We start from the raw sequence: 19,524 nt of genomic DNA, 5'->3' as shown, positions 1-19,524 counted from the left end.
CTAAGAATAAGAGTATTAACGTGTGGCAAAGAGGGTAGCGTTTGCTTCCATTTAATTAGTTCTCTTTTAGTCACTCCACTTTGTAATCTCATTCCTGGTTCTCGCTTTATAGGTTTAATTTCATAAAGTTAATATATCTGCATCATACCAAAAAATTCCAGGTCATAATTGTTGCTACGTGTACATAAGGCAGACACTGCACACAGATTCCTCAGAGAAAAAGCTCAAGATCTTCTAATTTGGTATTAGGCAAATACTCTGCCTAAAGAACATGAGGCCAGACTATTTCATTTAATTCTTTTTATGTACAGCGGTCCCTCAAGAAGAGATTTTCAATTATTCTTGTAAGTAGCAACATTTCCCCTCTTTAACGGGTGCACAAAGGGTTTTGTTTTTAAGAGGCACTGAGAGGAAGGATGGTCATGTTGTTAAGACACAGGACATGGATTCTGATCAGTTCCCATCTCTACTACTGATTCACTATGTGAGCTGGGGAAAGTCGCTTAATGGCTCCGTGACTCAGTTTTCCCAGCTGTAAAATGGGAACAGTAATTCTGCCCTACACCACATTGGGTGTGCAAGGTTTAATTAATGAATTAATGATTCTGAGGTGCTCAGACCCAGCAGGGATAGGAACCATCACCAACCAAGTCAGGTAATAGCAGAACCTAATCTGGGCTAAATATGTACTTATCAGCCCATAAACTGCAAAGATTGTTCTGGGTTGGGATTTTTCCTTTTCTTGTGTTTCCTTTAGGAATGCTCCAAAACTGGTCTAGGGCCGGCTGCTGGTGATTTCTTCCCTCACACCCACACACTCAGCCGTTGCCTGCCTGCCATCTCAGCAGCTGATCTCAGCCCACCACGGATCCCCAAAGCGAAAGACATCTGCATCCCCCTCTACCCCGCCCCCATGTGTTTCTATTCAGAGGCCATTCCTATGCCTCACTCCTTATGGCTTCAAAACAACCTGCTTATTAAGATGCCAGAATATGGGATGAAAGACACAATAAAATATATGGTGTCCTGAGCTCCATTATGTCCAGATCCATCACAAGTCCAGTCCTCCTCCCACTGAGGTCAGTGGCCTTTGGGCCAGGGCATTACAATACACAATGTTACTCATCATGTCAGAGACAGAGCGATCTAGGGGGAAGAGCCCTTGGCACAAAAAGAACGAGGTGGTTTAGACTGGTGACTTGACCGATCTGAATGATACTTATTGACCAATGGTATTGTCCAGTCTGACACTCGGTGCACAGGAATGACCTTCAAAAGCCCTTGACTGGCTCTCACCCGCTGACCTTTGAGTTCTCAGCACAATGTCCGAATCCATCACCACATGTTGTGAACTCTTATAGACAAGATTTTAAGCTACCTTTTCTGTTCTGGATTTGCTGAGTATCAGACTCCCTAATGCTAACATTTGATTTCTAAATTGTTGAAACTGGCCACTGCTGCATACTCAAGAAACACAACAGAGAAATCTCATCGTCCCAGGCATAGGGAACAATCTGCATGGAAAGCGGCTCTCTTCATTCTGAGGCTTGTTCTCCTGCTCACTGAGATATCCTATGGCATTTCTTCAAAATGGGAAAAGGGGCCAGAGTGAAACAGAGGGAGAACTGTAGAAACCTGCAGAAATCAGTTGGAAAACATCAATTATACTTTAAATTCATCATAGCACCAAATTGCCCATCTGAATACACTCTGTTGTGCACATTAATGGTTGTAAAATATGGTCTCTTTGGGGAATCATCAGGCTGCTTAAAACATGGTTATTTAATCTCTCAGAATGGAACTGCCTATCAAACATGTCCTTGAAAAGTGTAGAGGGGTGCTATCGCTGGTAGTTAATGAAGAAAAGCAGTTCTGCAAAATTATTTATAAACCACCACTGCCGCTCAGAAGATTAGCGGGTGCGGAACAATAAGAATGTTACATCTTCAAAACTCAGAATCAATCAAACAGATCTCTCAGGTCCTCATTACCAAAGATCTTGTCTACATGGTGAAACTGAGCAGAATAACTATTCTGAAATTCCTCCCAGTATGGACACTGTATTTCAGAATAAAAGTGATTTTATTCCACAATAATTACTCTGCTTTGAAAACACATCAGAATACTTTTATTCTGGAACACAGTGTCCATATGCGGAGCTACTCTAGTCATTTTCCCTGTGAAGATGAGCACTTAGATGTTGAGCTAGTTGAGAAATATTTTAGAAAAAAATGTTGCCAAAATGCTGATTTGTCAAAAACAAAACTTTGTGTGAAAGAGTCGGTTTTGATGAATTTTCCAACTCAAAAAATGTTTGAAATTTTTTTTAATTGTCAAAACAGCCTGTCATGACATTTTGGAAATGAAAAGTTTTGTTTTTCAGTTCAAAATGACTTTTTGTTTAGACATTTAACTTAATTTATACTAAAAATGTTTTTAAAAGAGAAAAAAGGTCAACATAAAAATGAAATGTTTCAAAATTATCAAAACAAAATGTTTTGATTGACCTGAACTGATTTTTTTCCATGAAATTTTTCAACTTTTCATCCTGATTTGGGACAGGAAAAATGTTGAGTGTCTCAAAAAATTCTTGTGGGAGAGGAAAAGCATTTCCTGCTCTGCTCTGCTTAGATGCTTCCTGCACAGATGTCCATACTGCACAGCTCGCTGGATAAATCCTGTGTTGTCTGGGGCTACTTTAGTGGTATTTGTTACTAGAGACAACTGCATGAAAGTAAAAGTTCTGCTGAGGAGTCCGGGAATGACAATATTTATTTGTTTGGGCTTTTTTTGCAGTCTGCACATGACTTCAGAACTTTCTCAGTCACTCATTCTGTGACATACTAATCTGCATTCAGACAGTGAGGGCTGATCAAAAGGTTATTAATTAAGAGACCTCAGAGCACTTCTCCCAACCCATTTTTGGAAGTTTTATGGAAACTTACAGAAGAGATGGAAATAAGTGTACAGGCTGGCACTGAACACAATGGGCTCCGGCAGCTCCCAGCAGCAGACCTGGAATAACAATAAAAAACGGAGACAAACACATGACTAATGGTCTTTCAAGCAAACTTACATTAGAAACAGAAAAGTGTGGCTGGAGAGAACCATAGGTCTGTGCAGTCCATCCTTCCGGTCTTCCAGAGGGAAGGCCTATATTTCAACAGGTACACGATGCCTAGGAATATTATTGCTAACGGGATGCCAGTGCCAATCCAGCACCAATGGGCCTTTACTCACCCTGTCACTAGGCTGCCTGGGGCATACACTAAGTGTCACCTGCTCTTTGCATATTTCACATTAATGAGCCTGGCGGAGAGAAAGCGCTGTCTGATTGTACCTAAGCAGCATAAGATGTGGGGGAGTGACAGTTCTTTAGAGTCTTCCTCCCCGGCACCTAGCTCTCTCTGTCTGTTTGCAGTAGATCTCAGGATGGCAGAGAGAGAGAGTGTGTGTGTGTGTGTGCACGTGTGTGCGTGTGTGTGTGTGTAAGTAAAATAGGCTCACTTTTGCTCTGATCTTGCCCTAAAATTTCCAGCCCACAGTAATGAATGTCTTATGTGAGCATTTCCTCTTACTAGAGTTTGATAAATGGCCTGCCTGCTTTGAATCAGCTCAACAGGGAAGTTTACAGCTGGACTGTAGCCAACACAGAGAGAGTTAATGCATTTTCTGTCGTCTGCATGAGATGAAATGTGTTACATTTTGAGTAGAGAACCTGATGATTTCCCATTGGTTTAATTGCTAAGCAATCCGCTAGGTTACCGAGTTGCTGTGTACACTTCCACAAATTCCAATAATCCCTTTAGTAGCCAAACATGTATAACAAATGTAACTGATCCAGTTACAAGATAAATTGATCATAGCATCTTGATGACATTTCCTGTACTTTACCCAGAGCTGGTTTAGCAGATAGGGTCGCACTAGCGCTTGATCTTTCTCGTCCCTTTGCTCAGTATCTCTTATCAATTCCGGGGAACAGAGATTTAGCAAAGTAGAAACATGTTTATTCCTCCTAGCTCCTCTTCCCCCCTCCCCCAGCCCCTCACACACCACTCTAGGGGCATCATACTGCAGGCCAAAAGAGACGTTAGGAAACCTGCCCGTGTGGTAGCATTATAGTCTGTAATGTCATTAAACAGCATCAGCCTCTGAAGAAAAAGAATCCCCTCTCCCTCATGGCTCAGTTCTGTCTGCCTTGTTCAGAAACGGGCCCAGCTCTGTGCACACAGACAGCACAATGCCTAGGCCCCACTCGCGCCCAGGGATTTCAGTGGGACAACTCATACAATGGTTGCCCGGAGCCAAGGTACCACAATCAGGGCCTTACACTGCTCCCTTGTCACTACATTTGCCTGTGTAGTTAAAGTAGCTCGTGAGTCATAAACCACATGAAGCCGCTGATGCTTTAATGTAAGATCAGCCAAGGGCCCAGATGTTAGGAGAACAAGTTAATTCAAAATCTATGTCTTCAGCCCCTGGAAGGAGGCTTCTGGTTTTTCTTCTTAACTACACAACACCCCTGGGATGGCAGTTGTGGAGGCTCCCTGGGCAGAGCTCTTTAGTGTGGTGCTGGTGTCACCCCCATCCTCATGTGTAACCAGTCAGATAAAGAGGCAGAATCTCGAGCTAATTAAAACCTTCCTATCAGATCTCACTCTCTGAATTGCCCACCACCTCTTCCAACAACAAATAACATGTGTCCCCTAAAGTGACCCTGAGAATACCCACAGCTCCATGCATTAACCCATGAATGAAGGCGTCTGTAAGATGGCCATACTGCTGTCCTCCTTTAAAGAGCAAGAGAGAGCATGAAATGCACAAAGCAACTGTGGATGGTCTGAGTGAACAGAAACCTCCATTCTCCATGTTGCTTATCTGAATGGCAGATCCCCTGTGTTAGAAAACTAGGCACAGCTGGAAGACTGTTCAAGGGGCTTGAGCTGAAATCAGTTAGATTCTGAATCCAGTGATTATTTATCAAAGTCAAGCTACGTGTTTGCCCCTGCAATGCCCATGAGAGCCCTGCCACACCCCAGGGCTGCTCTAGCCCCTTATCACACTGCCCCCGACCCTTCCACTCCCCCAGTGACACCAACTCATTGACAGAGCCCAATAATCAGCATCTTACACAAACATCTCCATTGGTGTTTCTCAAACTGGGGTTGCCGCTTGTGCAGAGAAAGCTCCTAGCGGGCCGGGCCAGTTTGTTTACCTGCCGCGTCCGCAGGTCCAGCCGATCGTGGCTTCCACTGGGTGCAGTTCGCCGCTCCAGGCCAATGGGGGCTGCGGGAAGGGCAGCCAGCACATCCCTCGGCCCGCGCCGCTTCCCGCAGCCCCCATTGGCCTGGAGCACTGAACCGCAGCCAGTGGGAGCTGTAATCGGCCGGACCTGCGGGTGTGGCAGGTAAAGAAACCGTCCCGGCCTGCCAGGAGCTTTCCCTGCACAAGCGGCGACCCCAGTTTGAGAAACCCGGATCTACATGCATTGTTCCAGGGGACACACCTACGCTTCCCCGGGAAGGGATCCATTTTATTCCCTGCGGGGAGGGATCAGATATCCTGCGTTAGCAGGAAATTCAAAATGTGCGTTCTGCAAGGATTCTCCAACCGTCGTTTAAAAGTCGCTGTTTGAGTGACTATTCCTGCTAGTCAATGCACTTGCTGGAGTCACCCTGGAGAGCGAACCCCAAAGGGCAAAATGAAGTTGGTGACAAACGGGGGTGGATAGTTGAGACACTTCCCCCTTTCACCAGCCCCACAGTAGTTTCTGCCCTTGACTCTTGGACGTATTGTGTTGTGATTCTACCCAAAGTCCCCTTCGTCTGCACTTAGCTCTTGTCATTCTGCTGCCCCGAATGCTCCAAGCCTTGCCAAAGCTTTGGCTCACCTGTGTCTTGGACGCCAAATAGACTGTTTTCTTCACAAAGCCCCTGACGGTCTGACGCCTGGCTGGCAGGTGAATGATGATTTAAGACCTCTAGTCATAGGAGACGGGTTAGCTGATGGAGCACAATTGCTTTCCTAAGGACGTTCTTTTCCTGCGCTTAAAAAGAAAAATGTTATTCATGTTCAACTCGTCCGACCTTCGGCTCCTTAGCAGGCTACATTCCGAGTGTTACTATCCTGGGTTATGAATCAGCCTGTAACATTGCTAAGTTGCTCTGGGCACCTGAGATTTTCAAAGATTTGCCAAAGGACTTGTGCAAATTACTGGATACGGTGAAAAGCTTTATGGAGCTAATTATATGTAACAATACAAAAAACTCCATTTGGCCTGATGGACTGATATCAAAGGGTTCAAATCAGCCACCATGGTTAACTATGTATTCCTATGGTTTGTTTTCCTTGTCCCTATTCTGAAAGAAATCTTTCCTGAACCCTCTCCTCTGGCCTTCCAACAATCCCCCAACTCCTCCAAGCTCATCATCAGAAGCAAGCTCACCACAGGACCCACCAACTCAAAGTGGCACCAGACCTGGCAGAACAACAGATGCAAAACCTGCAGACAGATCTCCACTGCTACTATGCTCGACATCTCCCACAACACACCTTTCAAGATCCATGGGTCCTACACACGCCTATCACGTGTGCTGTACCTCGTCCAGCGCACTAAATGCTCCAATAACTGTGTGGGTGAAACCAGACAATCACTGCGCTCTCGAATGAACTCACACGGGAAAATGACAAAAGACAAAAACACCCTATCACCTGTGGGCCAAAGTGACCACTCTACATCTGACCTCTCAGTCCTCATCCTCAAAGGATACCTGCACAACACTTTCAGAAGATGAGCCTGGGAGCTTAAATTCATAACTTTGCTGGACACTAAAAATCATGGACTGAACAGAGACACTGGATTTATGGCTGATTACAACAATCTGTAACCTGCTAACAACCTTTCCTCCCTATGATTGGAGGGGTATTAATGGGCCTCTTCACCCTGTAAGGTCCCTTGAAATAGGTGTTAACTACTTATGCTAAACAAACTGTTCCACCTTGTATTTAGTTGTGACTCTCTGAGTAAGTTTCCCAGACTTGAAGACGAGCTCTGTGTTAGCTCGAAAGCTTGTCTCTCACCAGCAGAAGTTGGTCCAATAAATAAAGATATTCCCATGGTCTCTCTGGCAAAGAGGTCAGAGAATGATCCAGTGCTGGGTTAATGGCTAATCACTCTCCAAAACAGACTCAGTGACACCTATGTTATTCCCTCTGCTGATGGGACAAAGACCCAATGCAACACATTTGACCCTATGAAATTTATCTAGATAATCCCTGTAAACAAATAATGAAATGAGACCTAGCCGAAATGTTGATTAGTGGAATAGGATACAGATATTTGAATTATGTGGATACTGCATTGGTCTCATCTTTTGGATGGAATCAGAACTGTTTGATCATGTGTCATGAGTCTTATAGTGCTAACAAGTAAGGAAGATTCTCCTTTAGCACAAATGGTAGGAGCTGGGCGCTTTTGGAGCAAGAGCTCCTGAGTCTTCTGCTGTCGCTGCAAAGCTCCCGGTGGGGACGTGGTGCAGTATAGGAGCACGTTCCTGTGCCCCTAGGTTTGCTACACTCTAGGGTGATATTTGATGGGCTCAGCGGCTTTTGTCTTTACTGCACCTTGCTGGTCTAACGTCTTTCATGTAATTTCTGATTTGACACCAGATACTTTACATCTTCAGTGCACAGGGCTTTGGGAGAGTGCCCCCTGCTGGAGAGTATGTGATGGAAACAGCTCTGCCTGGCGCATTCTGGCATAAACATGCTGGCTGATCTGTCTGGCTCTTCTCTTTGGACAGAATGGGGGGAGAATGTCCTTTTCTTCACTGGAAAGATAACTTTGCCCTCTGCGTGATTTTTACACACACACACCCATGATAGCGCTCTATATATTGTTCAGAGTTTCAGGGTGACGGGGAGACTGAGTCATGTCTTTGCTTCCTGATTGCTGAACACTATACATGTGCCTCTAGCATAATTCCGCAAGGAGCCTTTCACATCTAGCTTGGCCTACATGCCCGTCTTGGCTTGGTATGTTACTGAGCAAGGTTATTCCTCTCCCTTTCAGACACTGTCTAGCCTGAGAATACAGGGCCAAGATTCTAACACGTTCAATAGCGAACAGGTACCCAGTTCTACGAGCGCCTCCTGGGTGGGCGGGACCTTGGCACCCTCACAGTTGTGCAGGCCTGAGGCCTCAATGCGCCCCTAAGAATGTCACAAATGCTTGCAAGAAACAAAATCCTGTCTGAATCCCCGTTGTCCTCAGTCAGTCGGGGACACGTTCTTCTGAAGGACACTGCTTCACTGCCAAGTCCTCTGTGAATGTCTTTCCCTTGCGCTGTCATTGCACTGTCAAGCTAAAAATCCAATCACCCAGGAAGTGCGGCTGGATGGGAGCTCGAGTGACCATGTACGTCTCTAGTTTGCTTTTCAGTCCGTTGACATTAGCGATGCATATTGCTTTCTCCTGTGCACATTCATTGCTTGTACAGTGGGACTTTGGCAAATTGAGGTTAACTTTAATCTCTGATCTGCCAGGCTCTATTACAGACTTTATTTTTCACTTATTCCTTAACCAACACTGTTTGCACCAAAATACGTTTTGATGCTAAAATTGCCCAGCCTGTGATGGAAAAAGATTGTGAAACACAGTGTGATCATAAAACTAATAAAGCATGTTATCTCCTCGTCTGTCAGCTAACACGCTGCAGATGCTGTCTGCCTAGACAATGGGCCTCTTCCTTTTATTAGCTGACAAGGAATAGAGCTGGCTCTGGGATCTCTCTGAGAGACAGAGCCATGCAGTTATGGAATGATGAGAGAGAATTTTCCATGCCTTCCAGCTGTGCCTGAGCCGAAGGTACCTGGTTGTGTCCTTCTTCTGCTTCCTATTGAAACGATGGAACTCAAAGGTGCTTTGGAACAAAGGAAATGTTAGTGAACCCCAAGCAAGGCTGAGATTTGGTTCTAAGATTAGGCAGAGGTTTGGCCAGGATTTTATCTACATCAGTTCACCTTGCTGACAGAAGGACATTCCAACTTGTCACTGGTAGATGCTTAGGGACATAGGGTACCCTGATTTGTTCCAAGTGCAGCCCCCGTGGCAGGTTGTTCCACAACTGCCTGCAGCCTGGCTCCTTCCACCGCCAGACACAGGACACTGGACTTGCTGTTTAATCCAGCCGGGCTCCACTGAAATGCAAGTGACTTTTAATCATTTGTTTACTTCCACCTTCATACCATTCCCTTCTGCACTTTGTATTTTCTTCCCAGCCACTAACACGCCTCCCCCAAACCCCACTCAGCCTTGAAAAGTTCCCTGTAGTGATTTTGCTCATTACAAATCAAAGGCCATTACTGCTACTGATTACAAAGACGGCTCGGAGTTTCTTAAGGAGTAACTGACTCACTGGGTGACATGGATCCTTGCAGCAGGTGCTCTGTTTTTCCCTGTAATAGAACCCAAATCTGCACAGCAACAAACTTGCTATCTTGAATGTGTTTTGCAAGTGAACTAAACATTTGTATCCTTCTACGGCTACACCTTACTGCCTGGGACCAAACTCCGTGTTCATGTCCATGGATGGATTAGGACTAAGTCCAGTTCAGGATTGGGTTCCCCCATTCTGGTTTGGGGTCTCTGGGAATTGTTGGGCCACATCTTGGTCTCCGGGTGCATTTTGATACCAGCTGCCAAACCCCTGATAAAGGTGCTTTTCAGCATTGTGGTAAACCAAAGAAAACAGCTAAAGCTGAGAACAATCCCCAAGACTAGAGGTCAGAGACCAGCATGAGACCTGTGTGGGGGAGATGATCCCACATCTGCTGACCATGAGGAACTTCAAACCTGCCTCTGAAGCATCTGGCACTGGCCACTGGCTGAGACATGACACTGGGCTAGACAGACCGGCTCTGATCCAGTCTGGCAGTTCCTGTGTTTTTATGTTCCTAGGATTTTTTTAAGAGATTTTTTCCATGCCCCCTCCCCTTTTTTTAACCGTAAAGCCCAAGTTGTTCCTGCCCCAGGGGACAGGTGAGCTAGTGACTTGGTGACATCACAAGAGGCAATAGTGAGGTCACAGCAGCGGCAGAGGGGACAGAACTGCCACTCAAACTGTTCCAAAGTCCGTTTTCATTCCCATGACTTCCATCTCAATGACCAATTAACATTTTGGAGAGGGACAGTTTTGTTAAAGATTCCCCATCCCCATCTCTTCGGTTAAGGTGTGAGAACTCCAGCAAAAGTAGGCCAGAGCAGCAGCGACATTCCTGAGGAGGAAAAAAACTAGCAGGAAGGTAACTTCTATCCCCACTGCCCCTGTATACTCCTAAAGACCCTGTCAGGCCTGCAGAGAGAAGCTGCAAAGGGCACAGGCCCAATTTTTGAAAAGTCTTTCAGGCAAACTCTAAGCCATATGGCAACAAAGCCAGGGCCAGTGTGCGCTTGCCCAGCCCCCATGCACTTCAGAGCCACAGCCCCAGTGTCAGCACTTATGTGATTCCAGTACCTGGGCTGGTGTAGCCATAGACCGAGAGATGTTTCCATCAGATCACCTAGTCTGACCTCCTGCCGAGCACAGGCTCCAGAGAACCTCGCCCATTGCCCCTGCAGTCCACTGCTCACTCATCCCCTCAGCCAAGTGCCTGTAAAAGTTCCTTACTGCCCAGCACAAGAAAGTCAGTCTCTCTGCTGAGCAGAGCGGTTATGTGCTGTCAGTGGCACGTCGTCGAAGTGATCTCACTTACTCTGGGGTCTGGCTACAAACATATTCCCAAGCAATTCGCCTGCACTGCTAACACTGCAGCCCCATGTCGTAATATTTTTACTAGTACAATTCAAAGTAAATCTCCAAAGCGAATTATAAATAATTCACGGTGAGTGTAGTGCTCTGTGGGCGCTAGCCCCGTGCGCTGGGTGGCCAGTCTCGGAGGATGTAGGGAGTCTTTCAGAATTTTTAATTGACAAACGCAAGCTGTGAAAATCCCCCAGCTCCCGTTTTACCTCTTTGATGAAATGTTCCATGTGAAGTCTTGAAATTTCAAACCCCAGATCCAGGCGTGTTTAGGTTTGTCAGCAACAGCCAGCCACTGCCCCATGCAGCTCGGAGATGAAAGAATTGGTGCTTGGATTCAGAGTACTCAGAAAAAATGTCTTTGAAAGCCTTCATTAGCCTGACACCACTATTAAAATCTTCTTGCAATGAAGAATAGGCTGCCTTTGGTTTAGCCTTGTTATTTATTTATTTTTAAATGCCCTACTCACGGTACAGATCAGATGCATGCAGGGTAAAATGCATTCCTGTGCAGAGACCCGGCCCTACGTCAGTACTGCTTCAGCCTAGGGGTGCACACACCCATTCCTCCCAGGTTACTGCCATCCAATACAAAATAATCACTGTCCTGCTTGTCGCTTGTATTTCTCCCCCTCCCGGTTGGGGTGACGGGCATGAATGAATGATGCCACACACACTCTTTGTAAGCTTTTTGGGGTAGGGACCATCTCCTACTATATGTTACTATAATGGCCAGTTCATTGGGCCTCTATGCACTACAAATAATACATAAAGCAATAATCTTCTATCGCACTCTGTGTGCTGACAGCACTATGCAGACAGTGGCCAATTAACCACCTTGCACAGATAGGGAAACTGAGGCAGAGAGGCATGTTTATGGGCACATAACACATCAGTGACAGAGCTGGGATTAGAACTCAGGGATTTCTGGCTTCCGTCCCTTGATGCCCCCTACCCCTGAGATCTCTCTAGCACAGAGGTGATGCAGAACTTGCCCCAATGCACTGTCATCAAGGCAGGACGAGAAGTCCAGAGAGGGATGTGGAAATTGCTTTCCTGGCAACATGTCAGGAACAGCAGCGTGACCATTGCTCAGTGCTTCTGGCATGACTTTGTGGGCTTGCCGTACCAGGGCACCAGTTTGCTGGGTGGTTGATTCAGTTCTGAGCTCAGATCATTAATCACTTTTTAAATTATAGAAAATTCCCTTGTTGATCATAGCAGCCGGAGCCAGTACTGTGCCTGTATCTCCCAGCCCAGAGCTGGGAAATCTGCATTTCACTGAGGTAACCATTTGCCCTTTAGACATTAAGGCATTTTAAATATCTCATTACGGAGTCACAATACTGTGTTTCGTTTCATGCTTTGTGAAGGGAAGAAGCATTTCAATGCATCCTCGTGGAGGAGCTAATGGGAAACTAGTCAATGTTCCGGAAACATAAAATGTAGTTTAATAGCAACAACCATTTTAAAAACTGAGGTATAAATTACAATACATTTGTATTGTAATGTACAATACAATTTGGGATGCTCCTTCTTTAATATACTACGTTTAAATGCTAGATTCTCGGGACTCATTTCCCAGCCATCCCTAGTGAACAACAAATACAGAGGTGACGGGGTAGCAGGTCTTTTCTTCCTCCCTGGACGTTACTGTCTCTTATGTGTCTAACATATTCGTTTTGTTCCCTAAAGGAGGAACCCGTGTAGAACATTAAAATAGAGCAAACAGACAGGTGCCTAGTCACCGACAGGGTGCGTGGGAGTGGGACTGTCACGAGCCTGTCCTGGGAATGGAGGAGGAAACAAGTTAGCAGGCAAAGAGCCAGTGAAACTTTGCAGCTCAGACAGAAGAGCAGCTGTTGACACCGCCAAAGGGGGAAAGGGGCCGAATCCTCATTCCAGTCAAGTCAAAGGCAAAATTCCCAGTGACACCAATGGGGCCCGGATTTGGCCCAGTAAGAGGGGCCTTCGAGAGAAAGCAGAGCCATTGATAAACGAGTGTGAGATTAAAATCAGGGATAAATCTACAAGAGCTGAGCAACTGAGCCACTTCTTTCTAACGTGTCTCAACAAGAAACAAGTCCCGGGCAGCCAGGAGGCGACAGTGACCCTGCTGCGAAGAAGCAGGAAAAAGAACCTTTGGAGACTGACCAAATTACTGCATCCAGATGACGTGTGACATGTGCTAAGGGAATTGGCTAATGAATTTACTGAACCGTGGCTAGTTCAGGGATTCATCTTTAAAAGTCATGGAAAACTAACCTGTGATGCTAATTTGAGCCCAGTGACCTCTCCACGGTATAGGGACTGGCTGGTTAGTCTGTTGCTAGTTTGCATATTAGTGACCTGTCCTGTTCAGCAGTCCCAGAATTTGGCTGCTCTGCATAGAGCTGGCGAGGCAATGCTGGTCCCATCCGTGAGAATTCGAGATTTGTCCCATCCCAAATCGGGACAAAAGTTGAAATCTCAGTGTTTTTGTGAAGATTGGGTCAGTCGAAGCATTTCCATTTCACCTTTAGAAAACCCCACCTAAAATTAACTTACATTGTGAATGAAAAGTCATTTCAACTGAAAGATGAAACATTTCAACAATTTCAAAACTTTTCCATTTTTTTCCCCATCTGAAAAGGCAACAAGAGCAGCGGGTTTTCAATCTTCACAAAGCGAGTTGAATGGACAGCAAATGTGTCACTGCTCTAAAATGACACAACTCAACAAAGGCATCATTCTGCAACTTGATCTCACCCCAATGCTCCTGCCTTCCTCATGCTGCGCGGTACCGTATTCTGATTTCAGTTTGACTCCTCTCGGAGTAAGGCGCTGCTCAGTGTGAGTAAGGAAAACAGAACCTATGGCCCGATCGTGGTGGGAACATCAGAAATCATTAGAGGCAGATCTTTAGCTGAGAAAGTTCAGCTCTCAGTTCATATAGTTACTCAGTTCATGCAGCGGAGAGGCATGTACCACAATTGTTCTTAGTATCGGCGCTTCCTCACATTATTCTTGAATAGAGCCAGTGCATTAGCTGCTCTCTCCCCTTGGGCTGAGCTATGAGGCTCAGGAAAAGCAATTTAACATTCTCTGCAGCTTGAATCTAAATGAGAAAAGTCTCTGTTTAGATTCATCTCCTCTAAAGCTGGACTAAATTCATTTTTTCACATTAGCTATTCAAATAGGTTGCAAAGAAAACAAACAGCAACAATCTTACCGCAGTGCCAGCCCAGACTGTACTTTTCTTATTGAAGGATTGGGTCAAACTAGCAGAACCAAAGTTTGTCCCGAGTACACGAAAGACATTTACTGCAATAAATATTGGGGGTAAAGACGTTTTAACTGACAAAGATTTATTACATTCCTAAGAGCCTGATCAGCTTCAGAAAAGCAGTTGCATGTAACTCTCTCCTCTCTGGCTAGGTCCTGGGCTTTGCCCTTTGTGTTGTACTGTCTCTTCTTCTGCTGAGACTTCCCAGAGGACTAAGATGAGTAAGGAGTGCGAGCCCTTTATTTCCCCTGTGCAGCGGGATATTCAGCCCTTGTCTCCATGAGCCAGGAGGCACCTGCCTTCTGCTTTGCCTTTTCCCACCTTTTCCAGTGATATTGGTTATTATGTGCATGGGAACACTAGGGGTTTTTTAAGTGAGTGATTGCTTGAAGCATGGATCCCCTATGTGAGTCAGGGAGCAACGACTGCCTGGAGTCACAAAGGCCTGGGCTAGAAGGGCACTCTTCCATCTGTCCCCAGCGCTGGGTGGCTCCGTGCCCTGTTCCCCGAGCACGCCAGCTAAGCCTACTTCCCAGCACTATGGTTATTGTCATTTGAACTATGGCAGAGCTTAAGGGATGTCCACTGCCTCTTCCAGTCCCAGGCCTTGAGCCTGCAAACCATTATGCACCTGCTTAATTTAAAAACACATGCAGTTAATCTCCAAATGGGGCCATTCGCTTGCAGAAATCTAAGCACGTGCATGACTCTTTCCTAAGCGTCCAGCGAGAGACAATAGAGGGATACGGCAAATAGAGAGGGGGAGCAGAAGTAACAGCAAGATGATCCTGAGCCGTGTAACGAGCAGCACTTGCAGCACACCAGCATCTCAGCCATTGTTGATTGTTCTGTGGGCATTTTAAAGTTCATAGTTTCTCCACAACTTCTCTTGGGGTCAGGGCTTCTCCTTGTTCAAAACAAATTCAGAGAAGTGCATTCTACATCTTGGCATGCAAATACACTCCAGCAGGGCTTTGGAGGGGAAGAGAGTTTAATTGTAGTCCTGGTCTTTAATGCCAAATAAATCCTTTACTGCACTGCCTAAAAGCTGGGCTGCCCATCTTGTCAACATTTGCCTGGATTCTGATGATCTGTCCAATTCTCATTGCAACTAATTGCATAAACAGCAGGACAGATTATGATTCAGTGCTTAAGAGTAATGAGATAAAGCAGCCTTTACAGAGCAAACAGCAACATCTCCCTTCTGCTCCCAGTGGGTAGATCCTGAGCACCTGCAATTTTATAGGAGCGTGCACAAAATGCATGGGAGAAAATATTTCATGGAGCCAAAATTGCCTTTTTGCACGATGCTTAAGATCATGTATGACAGTGAGATCAATGATTAAGTTTAGGCCTTGGATGTAAACAGACATGTGCCTTGAAACCACCTGAGCTCCCTTTTCTTGGTTCTTAGTGGTCCTGCTTGCAGGCTAGGGGGCTGTGGGGCAGAGCAGAGCCAATCCGGAAAGAGCCAGCTTACAGCAAGGTGGAGTGAGTTGTACCCCATTGCCTTAGGGAGCAGCCTGTTTTCTCAGTCTCTGTTTCTGGGGGTTTATGTGTTGTGGCTCTGAATTCTAACTAGTGTTACGTTGCAACCTTCCAGCAAGAGTATTTATGTTTTTTATTTAATATCTCTGCATGTGTGCACACTCACATGACACGGGACTGTATCCTGGAATGCAGCAACTCTGAAAAAGACTCAAGGGTCCTGTGGAAATGGACCAAGCATGAGCTCCCAGTCAGATGTGGTGGCTAAGAGGGTAATTCAGTGTATAAGCAGGTAAATAGAGTGAAAATAGGGAGGAATTATCACTAGACAGAATTAGTGAGACTGTCACTGGGAGAGCGTGTCCAGAGCTGGTGTCTGCACTGGCAAACTCAAGAGTTCAGGAGCCATGAGAACGAGTCAAGGTTGGGAAAAGCTGCTTTACGGGGAGAGGCTAGAGAAGCTCCATGTGTGTAGTTTATCCTAGAGACAGTTCAGAGGTGACTTGATCGCAGTCTATAAGCACCTCCGTGGGGAGACGATTTCTCAGCGTAGAGGCTCTTTCATCCAGCAGACAAAGGCAGAGCAAGAGCCAGTGGTTGGAAGCTGAAGCTGCAAAAATTCAGCCTGGCATTAAGGTGCAAATTTCTAATGGTGAGGGGTAGTTACCTAATGGCTCAGCTCCCCGAGGGGTGGGGGAAGGTTCAAGAGTGGATGTCTTTCCAAAAGCAATGGAATAGCTCAATACTGGCAGCAATCCCTGGGTGAAGTCTCTGGCCTGTGCTATGAAAGAAGTCAGAACACATGAGTGTCTCTGGGCTCCATGGCCTTGATATGGAATCTTGTCATGAGGCTTTTGCAATCTTTTATCAATGCTCGTGATGTTGTTTTTATGTATCACCATCATAGGCTAACAATTGTCACACATTTCTGGCCATTACGCTACCCAGCTAGTTAGAAAGCCTTTCAGCTGGTTTCCTCGGGCTGTCGATACCATCAGACCCTGCCAATTTCTTGCCTTTATCCTCTGCCAGTTTTGATTGTGCAGGCAGCATCTTTAGTTCCATGCAGAAATCCACAGGGCTAACCTTTGAAATAATCACAACCAGCATCCAGGGGAAGAGAAGGGACAGCGAGCTGGGGAAACGGAAGGAAGAGCACCGTCGTTAGCATGGAGCATCCAGCTTCCTTCCTTGGAGCTTTTTGTTAGCCCTACAGCAGCTCCAAGCCCTCTGGGAGCATTCGGAAGGATGCGATTTATACATCCAGCAGTGTCGTTCCCCTTTACTGTCTCTCTGAGTACGAACTCCCCCGTTTAGTGCTCAGGAGTGACTGACGTAATAGGCCTGGAATTTAAAAAAGGGACATGTCCCAGATCCTGCACATCTTGTCTGTTCATTCCTCCCCCCGCCAAGTAATGGGCTGCCTGACCCCTCTCCTCCCCATGAGGAGCTGTTACCCTCCGGCACTCCCTTAGCTAGCTCACAGGGCATGGCCTCCTGGCTTCCTTGTGCCCACGGACATACTTGTGTTAATCAAAAACAATCTCCCCATTCTCCCACGCCCTGAGAAAACGCCACCATATTCTCTGTCCTCTGTACAGTGTAGAAGGCACAGCGCTGTGTCCTCAAGTGATGGCTAATCCACGGTTCCTCTACTTCTGTCTGTCTGACTGTATCAGCCTCAGGAACTCACGACCAGGGGATCTAAGCACCAAACTAGCTGATGTGAATTGGCAGTTCTCCTCCACCTATAACATCCCCCAGTCTGCGGATTGTCTTGATCGGCGGGTCCCTCTGAACTGGCAGAAAGATTCCAGACCAATTTCATGGCCAGGCAAGTTGTTCAGTAATATGTGGCTCTAGGAAATCTGGGAATGCGTCTGAATCCATTCCAGACCCATGTCTGTTCATCTGGCCAAACTGCAGCGCTGGTGTTTTCCTTCCTGAGCTGTCAGCTTGTTATTTACTTGGGACTTTCTTGGGGTGCTTATGAGTGACTCACCCCACACAAGGGTCGATTTTCCATACCAATAAGCCTTGCTGTGTAGCTCTCCCACGCCACTGCTGTGCAATCAGTCACTCTCCCACCTCGGATGAGAGGAGAGAGAGGAGCTTAAAGTGCTGACAGGGGGAGCTGCTGCCAGCCTCACTTAATCAGATTGTTAAATATACGCAGAGGAGACTAGGGCCTCCACTGAGATGATGGGCAGAGAAGAGAGGCCAGGAGTGGAGGAGATTTAACCAGACCCAGAAGAATCCTGAAGAATATTCTACCGAAGTCGGCATGCGCTGCAAGATAACTTGTTAGTGAGTGAGAACATGATGCACCAGAACAAGTATTCTTATGTCTTTGCATTTAAATACAACATAAAAGTGTGTTCGTCTGACACTGCTGACACCCTCTCCTTGAGCAAAAGCCACAGTGCAAAGTCATTGCAAAGTCAAAACAGCAGCACATTTTTCTGCCCAGCCTCTGCTCCCATGCAATGACTTCCAGATGGCAGCACATGGGTCGAAATCTCCCACCCAGCAGAAACAGAAATCCCACCCCAGCTGCCTCGGCCCTCCCCAAATGCCCATTCAAACAGTTGGGCTTTTCCAGTGTGCAACAGATCGGGGCTGCATCAGGGTCAGGAGGGTTTGAAAGAGCAGCCCTTGCAGACAATGCACTGCCTGCAGCTGCCTGGCTCTTGTGTGTGTGTGTGTGGGGGGGGGGGGGGTAGGGTGACCAGACAGTATATGTGAAAAATCGGGACAAGGGGTGGGGAGTAATAGGAGCCGATATAAGAAAAAGATCCCAAATCGGGACTGTCCCTATAAAATCGGGACATCTGGTCACCCTGGGAGGTGGGCAGGGCCGGCTCCAGGCACCAGCTCAGCAAGCAGGTGCTTGGGGCGGCCACGGGGAAGGGGCAGCACGTCCGGCTTTTCGGCAGCAATTTGGCAGCAGGTCCCTCAGTCCCTCTCAGAGCAAAGGACCTGCCGCCGATTGCTGCCAAAGACTGAAGCAGCGGCGGTAGTGCCGCAGATCGCGACCACGGCGTGTTTTTGGTGTTTTGCTGCTTGGGGCCGCAAAACCCCTGGAGCCAGCCCGGGGGTGGAGGGGGTGTCTCTTGGGAACCTCCACTGATCCCACCTGCAGCAGCCCGGCCTGGGGGCAGAGGAGGAATCCAGGCCATGCAGGCCTTGTCTTTACTAGGGAAAAAGGGGGATGTTACCACATTAGTGAACACACGGTAACGTCCTAGTGAAGATGGGAGTTTGCAGTTTTGGTGTAGTATCAGGTAAACACTAGGGGCAGCCTTGTCCACACTAGGCATGTACCACAGTGCCAGGTTGTAAAAGCCTGGTGTGGATGCACCCTTAGAGCCCTTAATGCTCTTGTGTTTCTACGGCACGTCTCATCCAAACATATCCCAAATCGCTTTCCAAACTTTGCTAACTGATTGTCAACAACTCCATATAGCAAAAAAACAAAACAAAACCCCAGCACTGGGGCCACTAACACAATGCAGAGGGAATTTAGGTCAATGGAAAATCTTTAAGCCAACTGAAATCTGACCAAGACACCACAGATAGCTCTCCAGGTCTTTCAAAAGTGCCAGGGGGTCTTGAATGACCACAAATAGTCATAATTACATGCATGCTCTTCAGAATGGAAACCGAACAAGTCACTAAGAATTACATTTCATTTCCTGTCATCCTTTATTTTGATCGCTCCAAGCCTTCGAAACAAAAACAACGACATTATATTTCAAATCCCTGATTATAAGATTGAAAGAAAAGAAGGTGGCACATCTCCAGCAAACACTCCTGCACTTATCAGCCGTCTCTTACCTCTGACGGTAACAGAACCTAAAACTACCGTCAATCAGAACAGGGTTGGCAGCTTTTGATTTAAAGTGACAGATGTCGGTAAATGTCAATTTCAGCTGCCACTTTGAAAGCAATGAAGAGACGTATTGATCAGTG

At 46.5% G+C, this 19,524-nt stretch overlaps 1 long non-coding RNA gene across 1 annotated transcript; it reads right to left on the bottom strand.

Moving 5' to 3' along the window:
* Positions 1–287: 287 nt before the first annotated feature.
* LOC120386338 lies at positions 288–6,049 on the bottom strand. Its single transcript, XR_005589666.1, has 3 exons — positions 5,891–6,049; positions 2,946–3,015; positions 288–1,635 (listed from the first exon to the last, which is right to left on the bottom strand). It is a non-coding gene; the product is annotated as an uncharacterized LOC120386338 (long non-coding RNA).
* Between the last annotated feature and the right edge of the window lie 13,475 nt (positions 6,050–19,524).

This window comes from Mauremys reevesii, linkage group 18, assembly GCF_016161935.1.
Source record: "Mauremys reevesii isolate NIE-2019 linkage group 18, ASM1616193v1, whole genome shotgun sequence".
In the NCBI taxonomy this organism is placed as follows: domain Eukaryota; kingdom Metazoa; phylum Chordata; order Testudines; family Geoemydidae; genus Mauremys; species Mauremys reevesii.
Note: the sequence above shows the minus strand (reverse complement) of the source record. Positions and strands in the feature narration are given on the sequence as shown.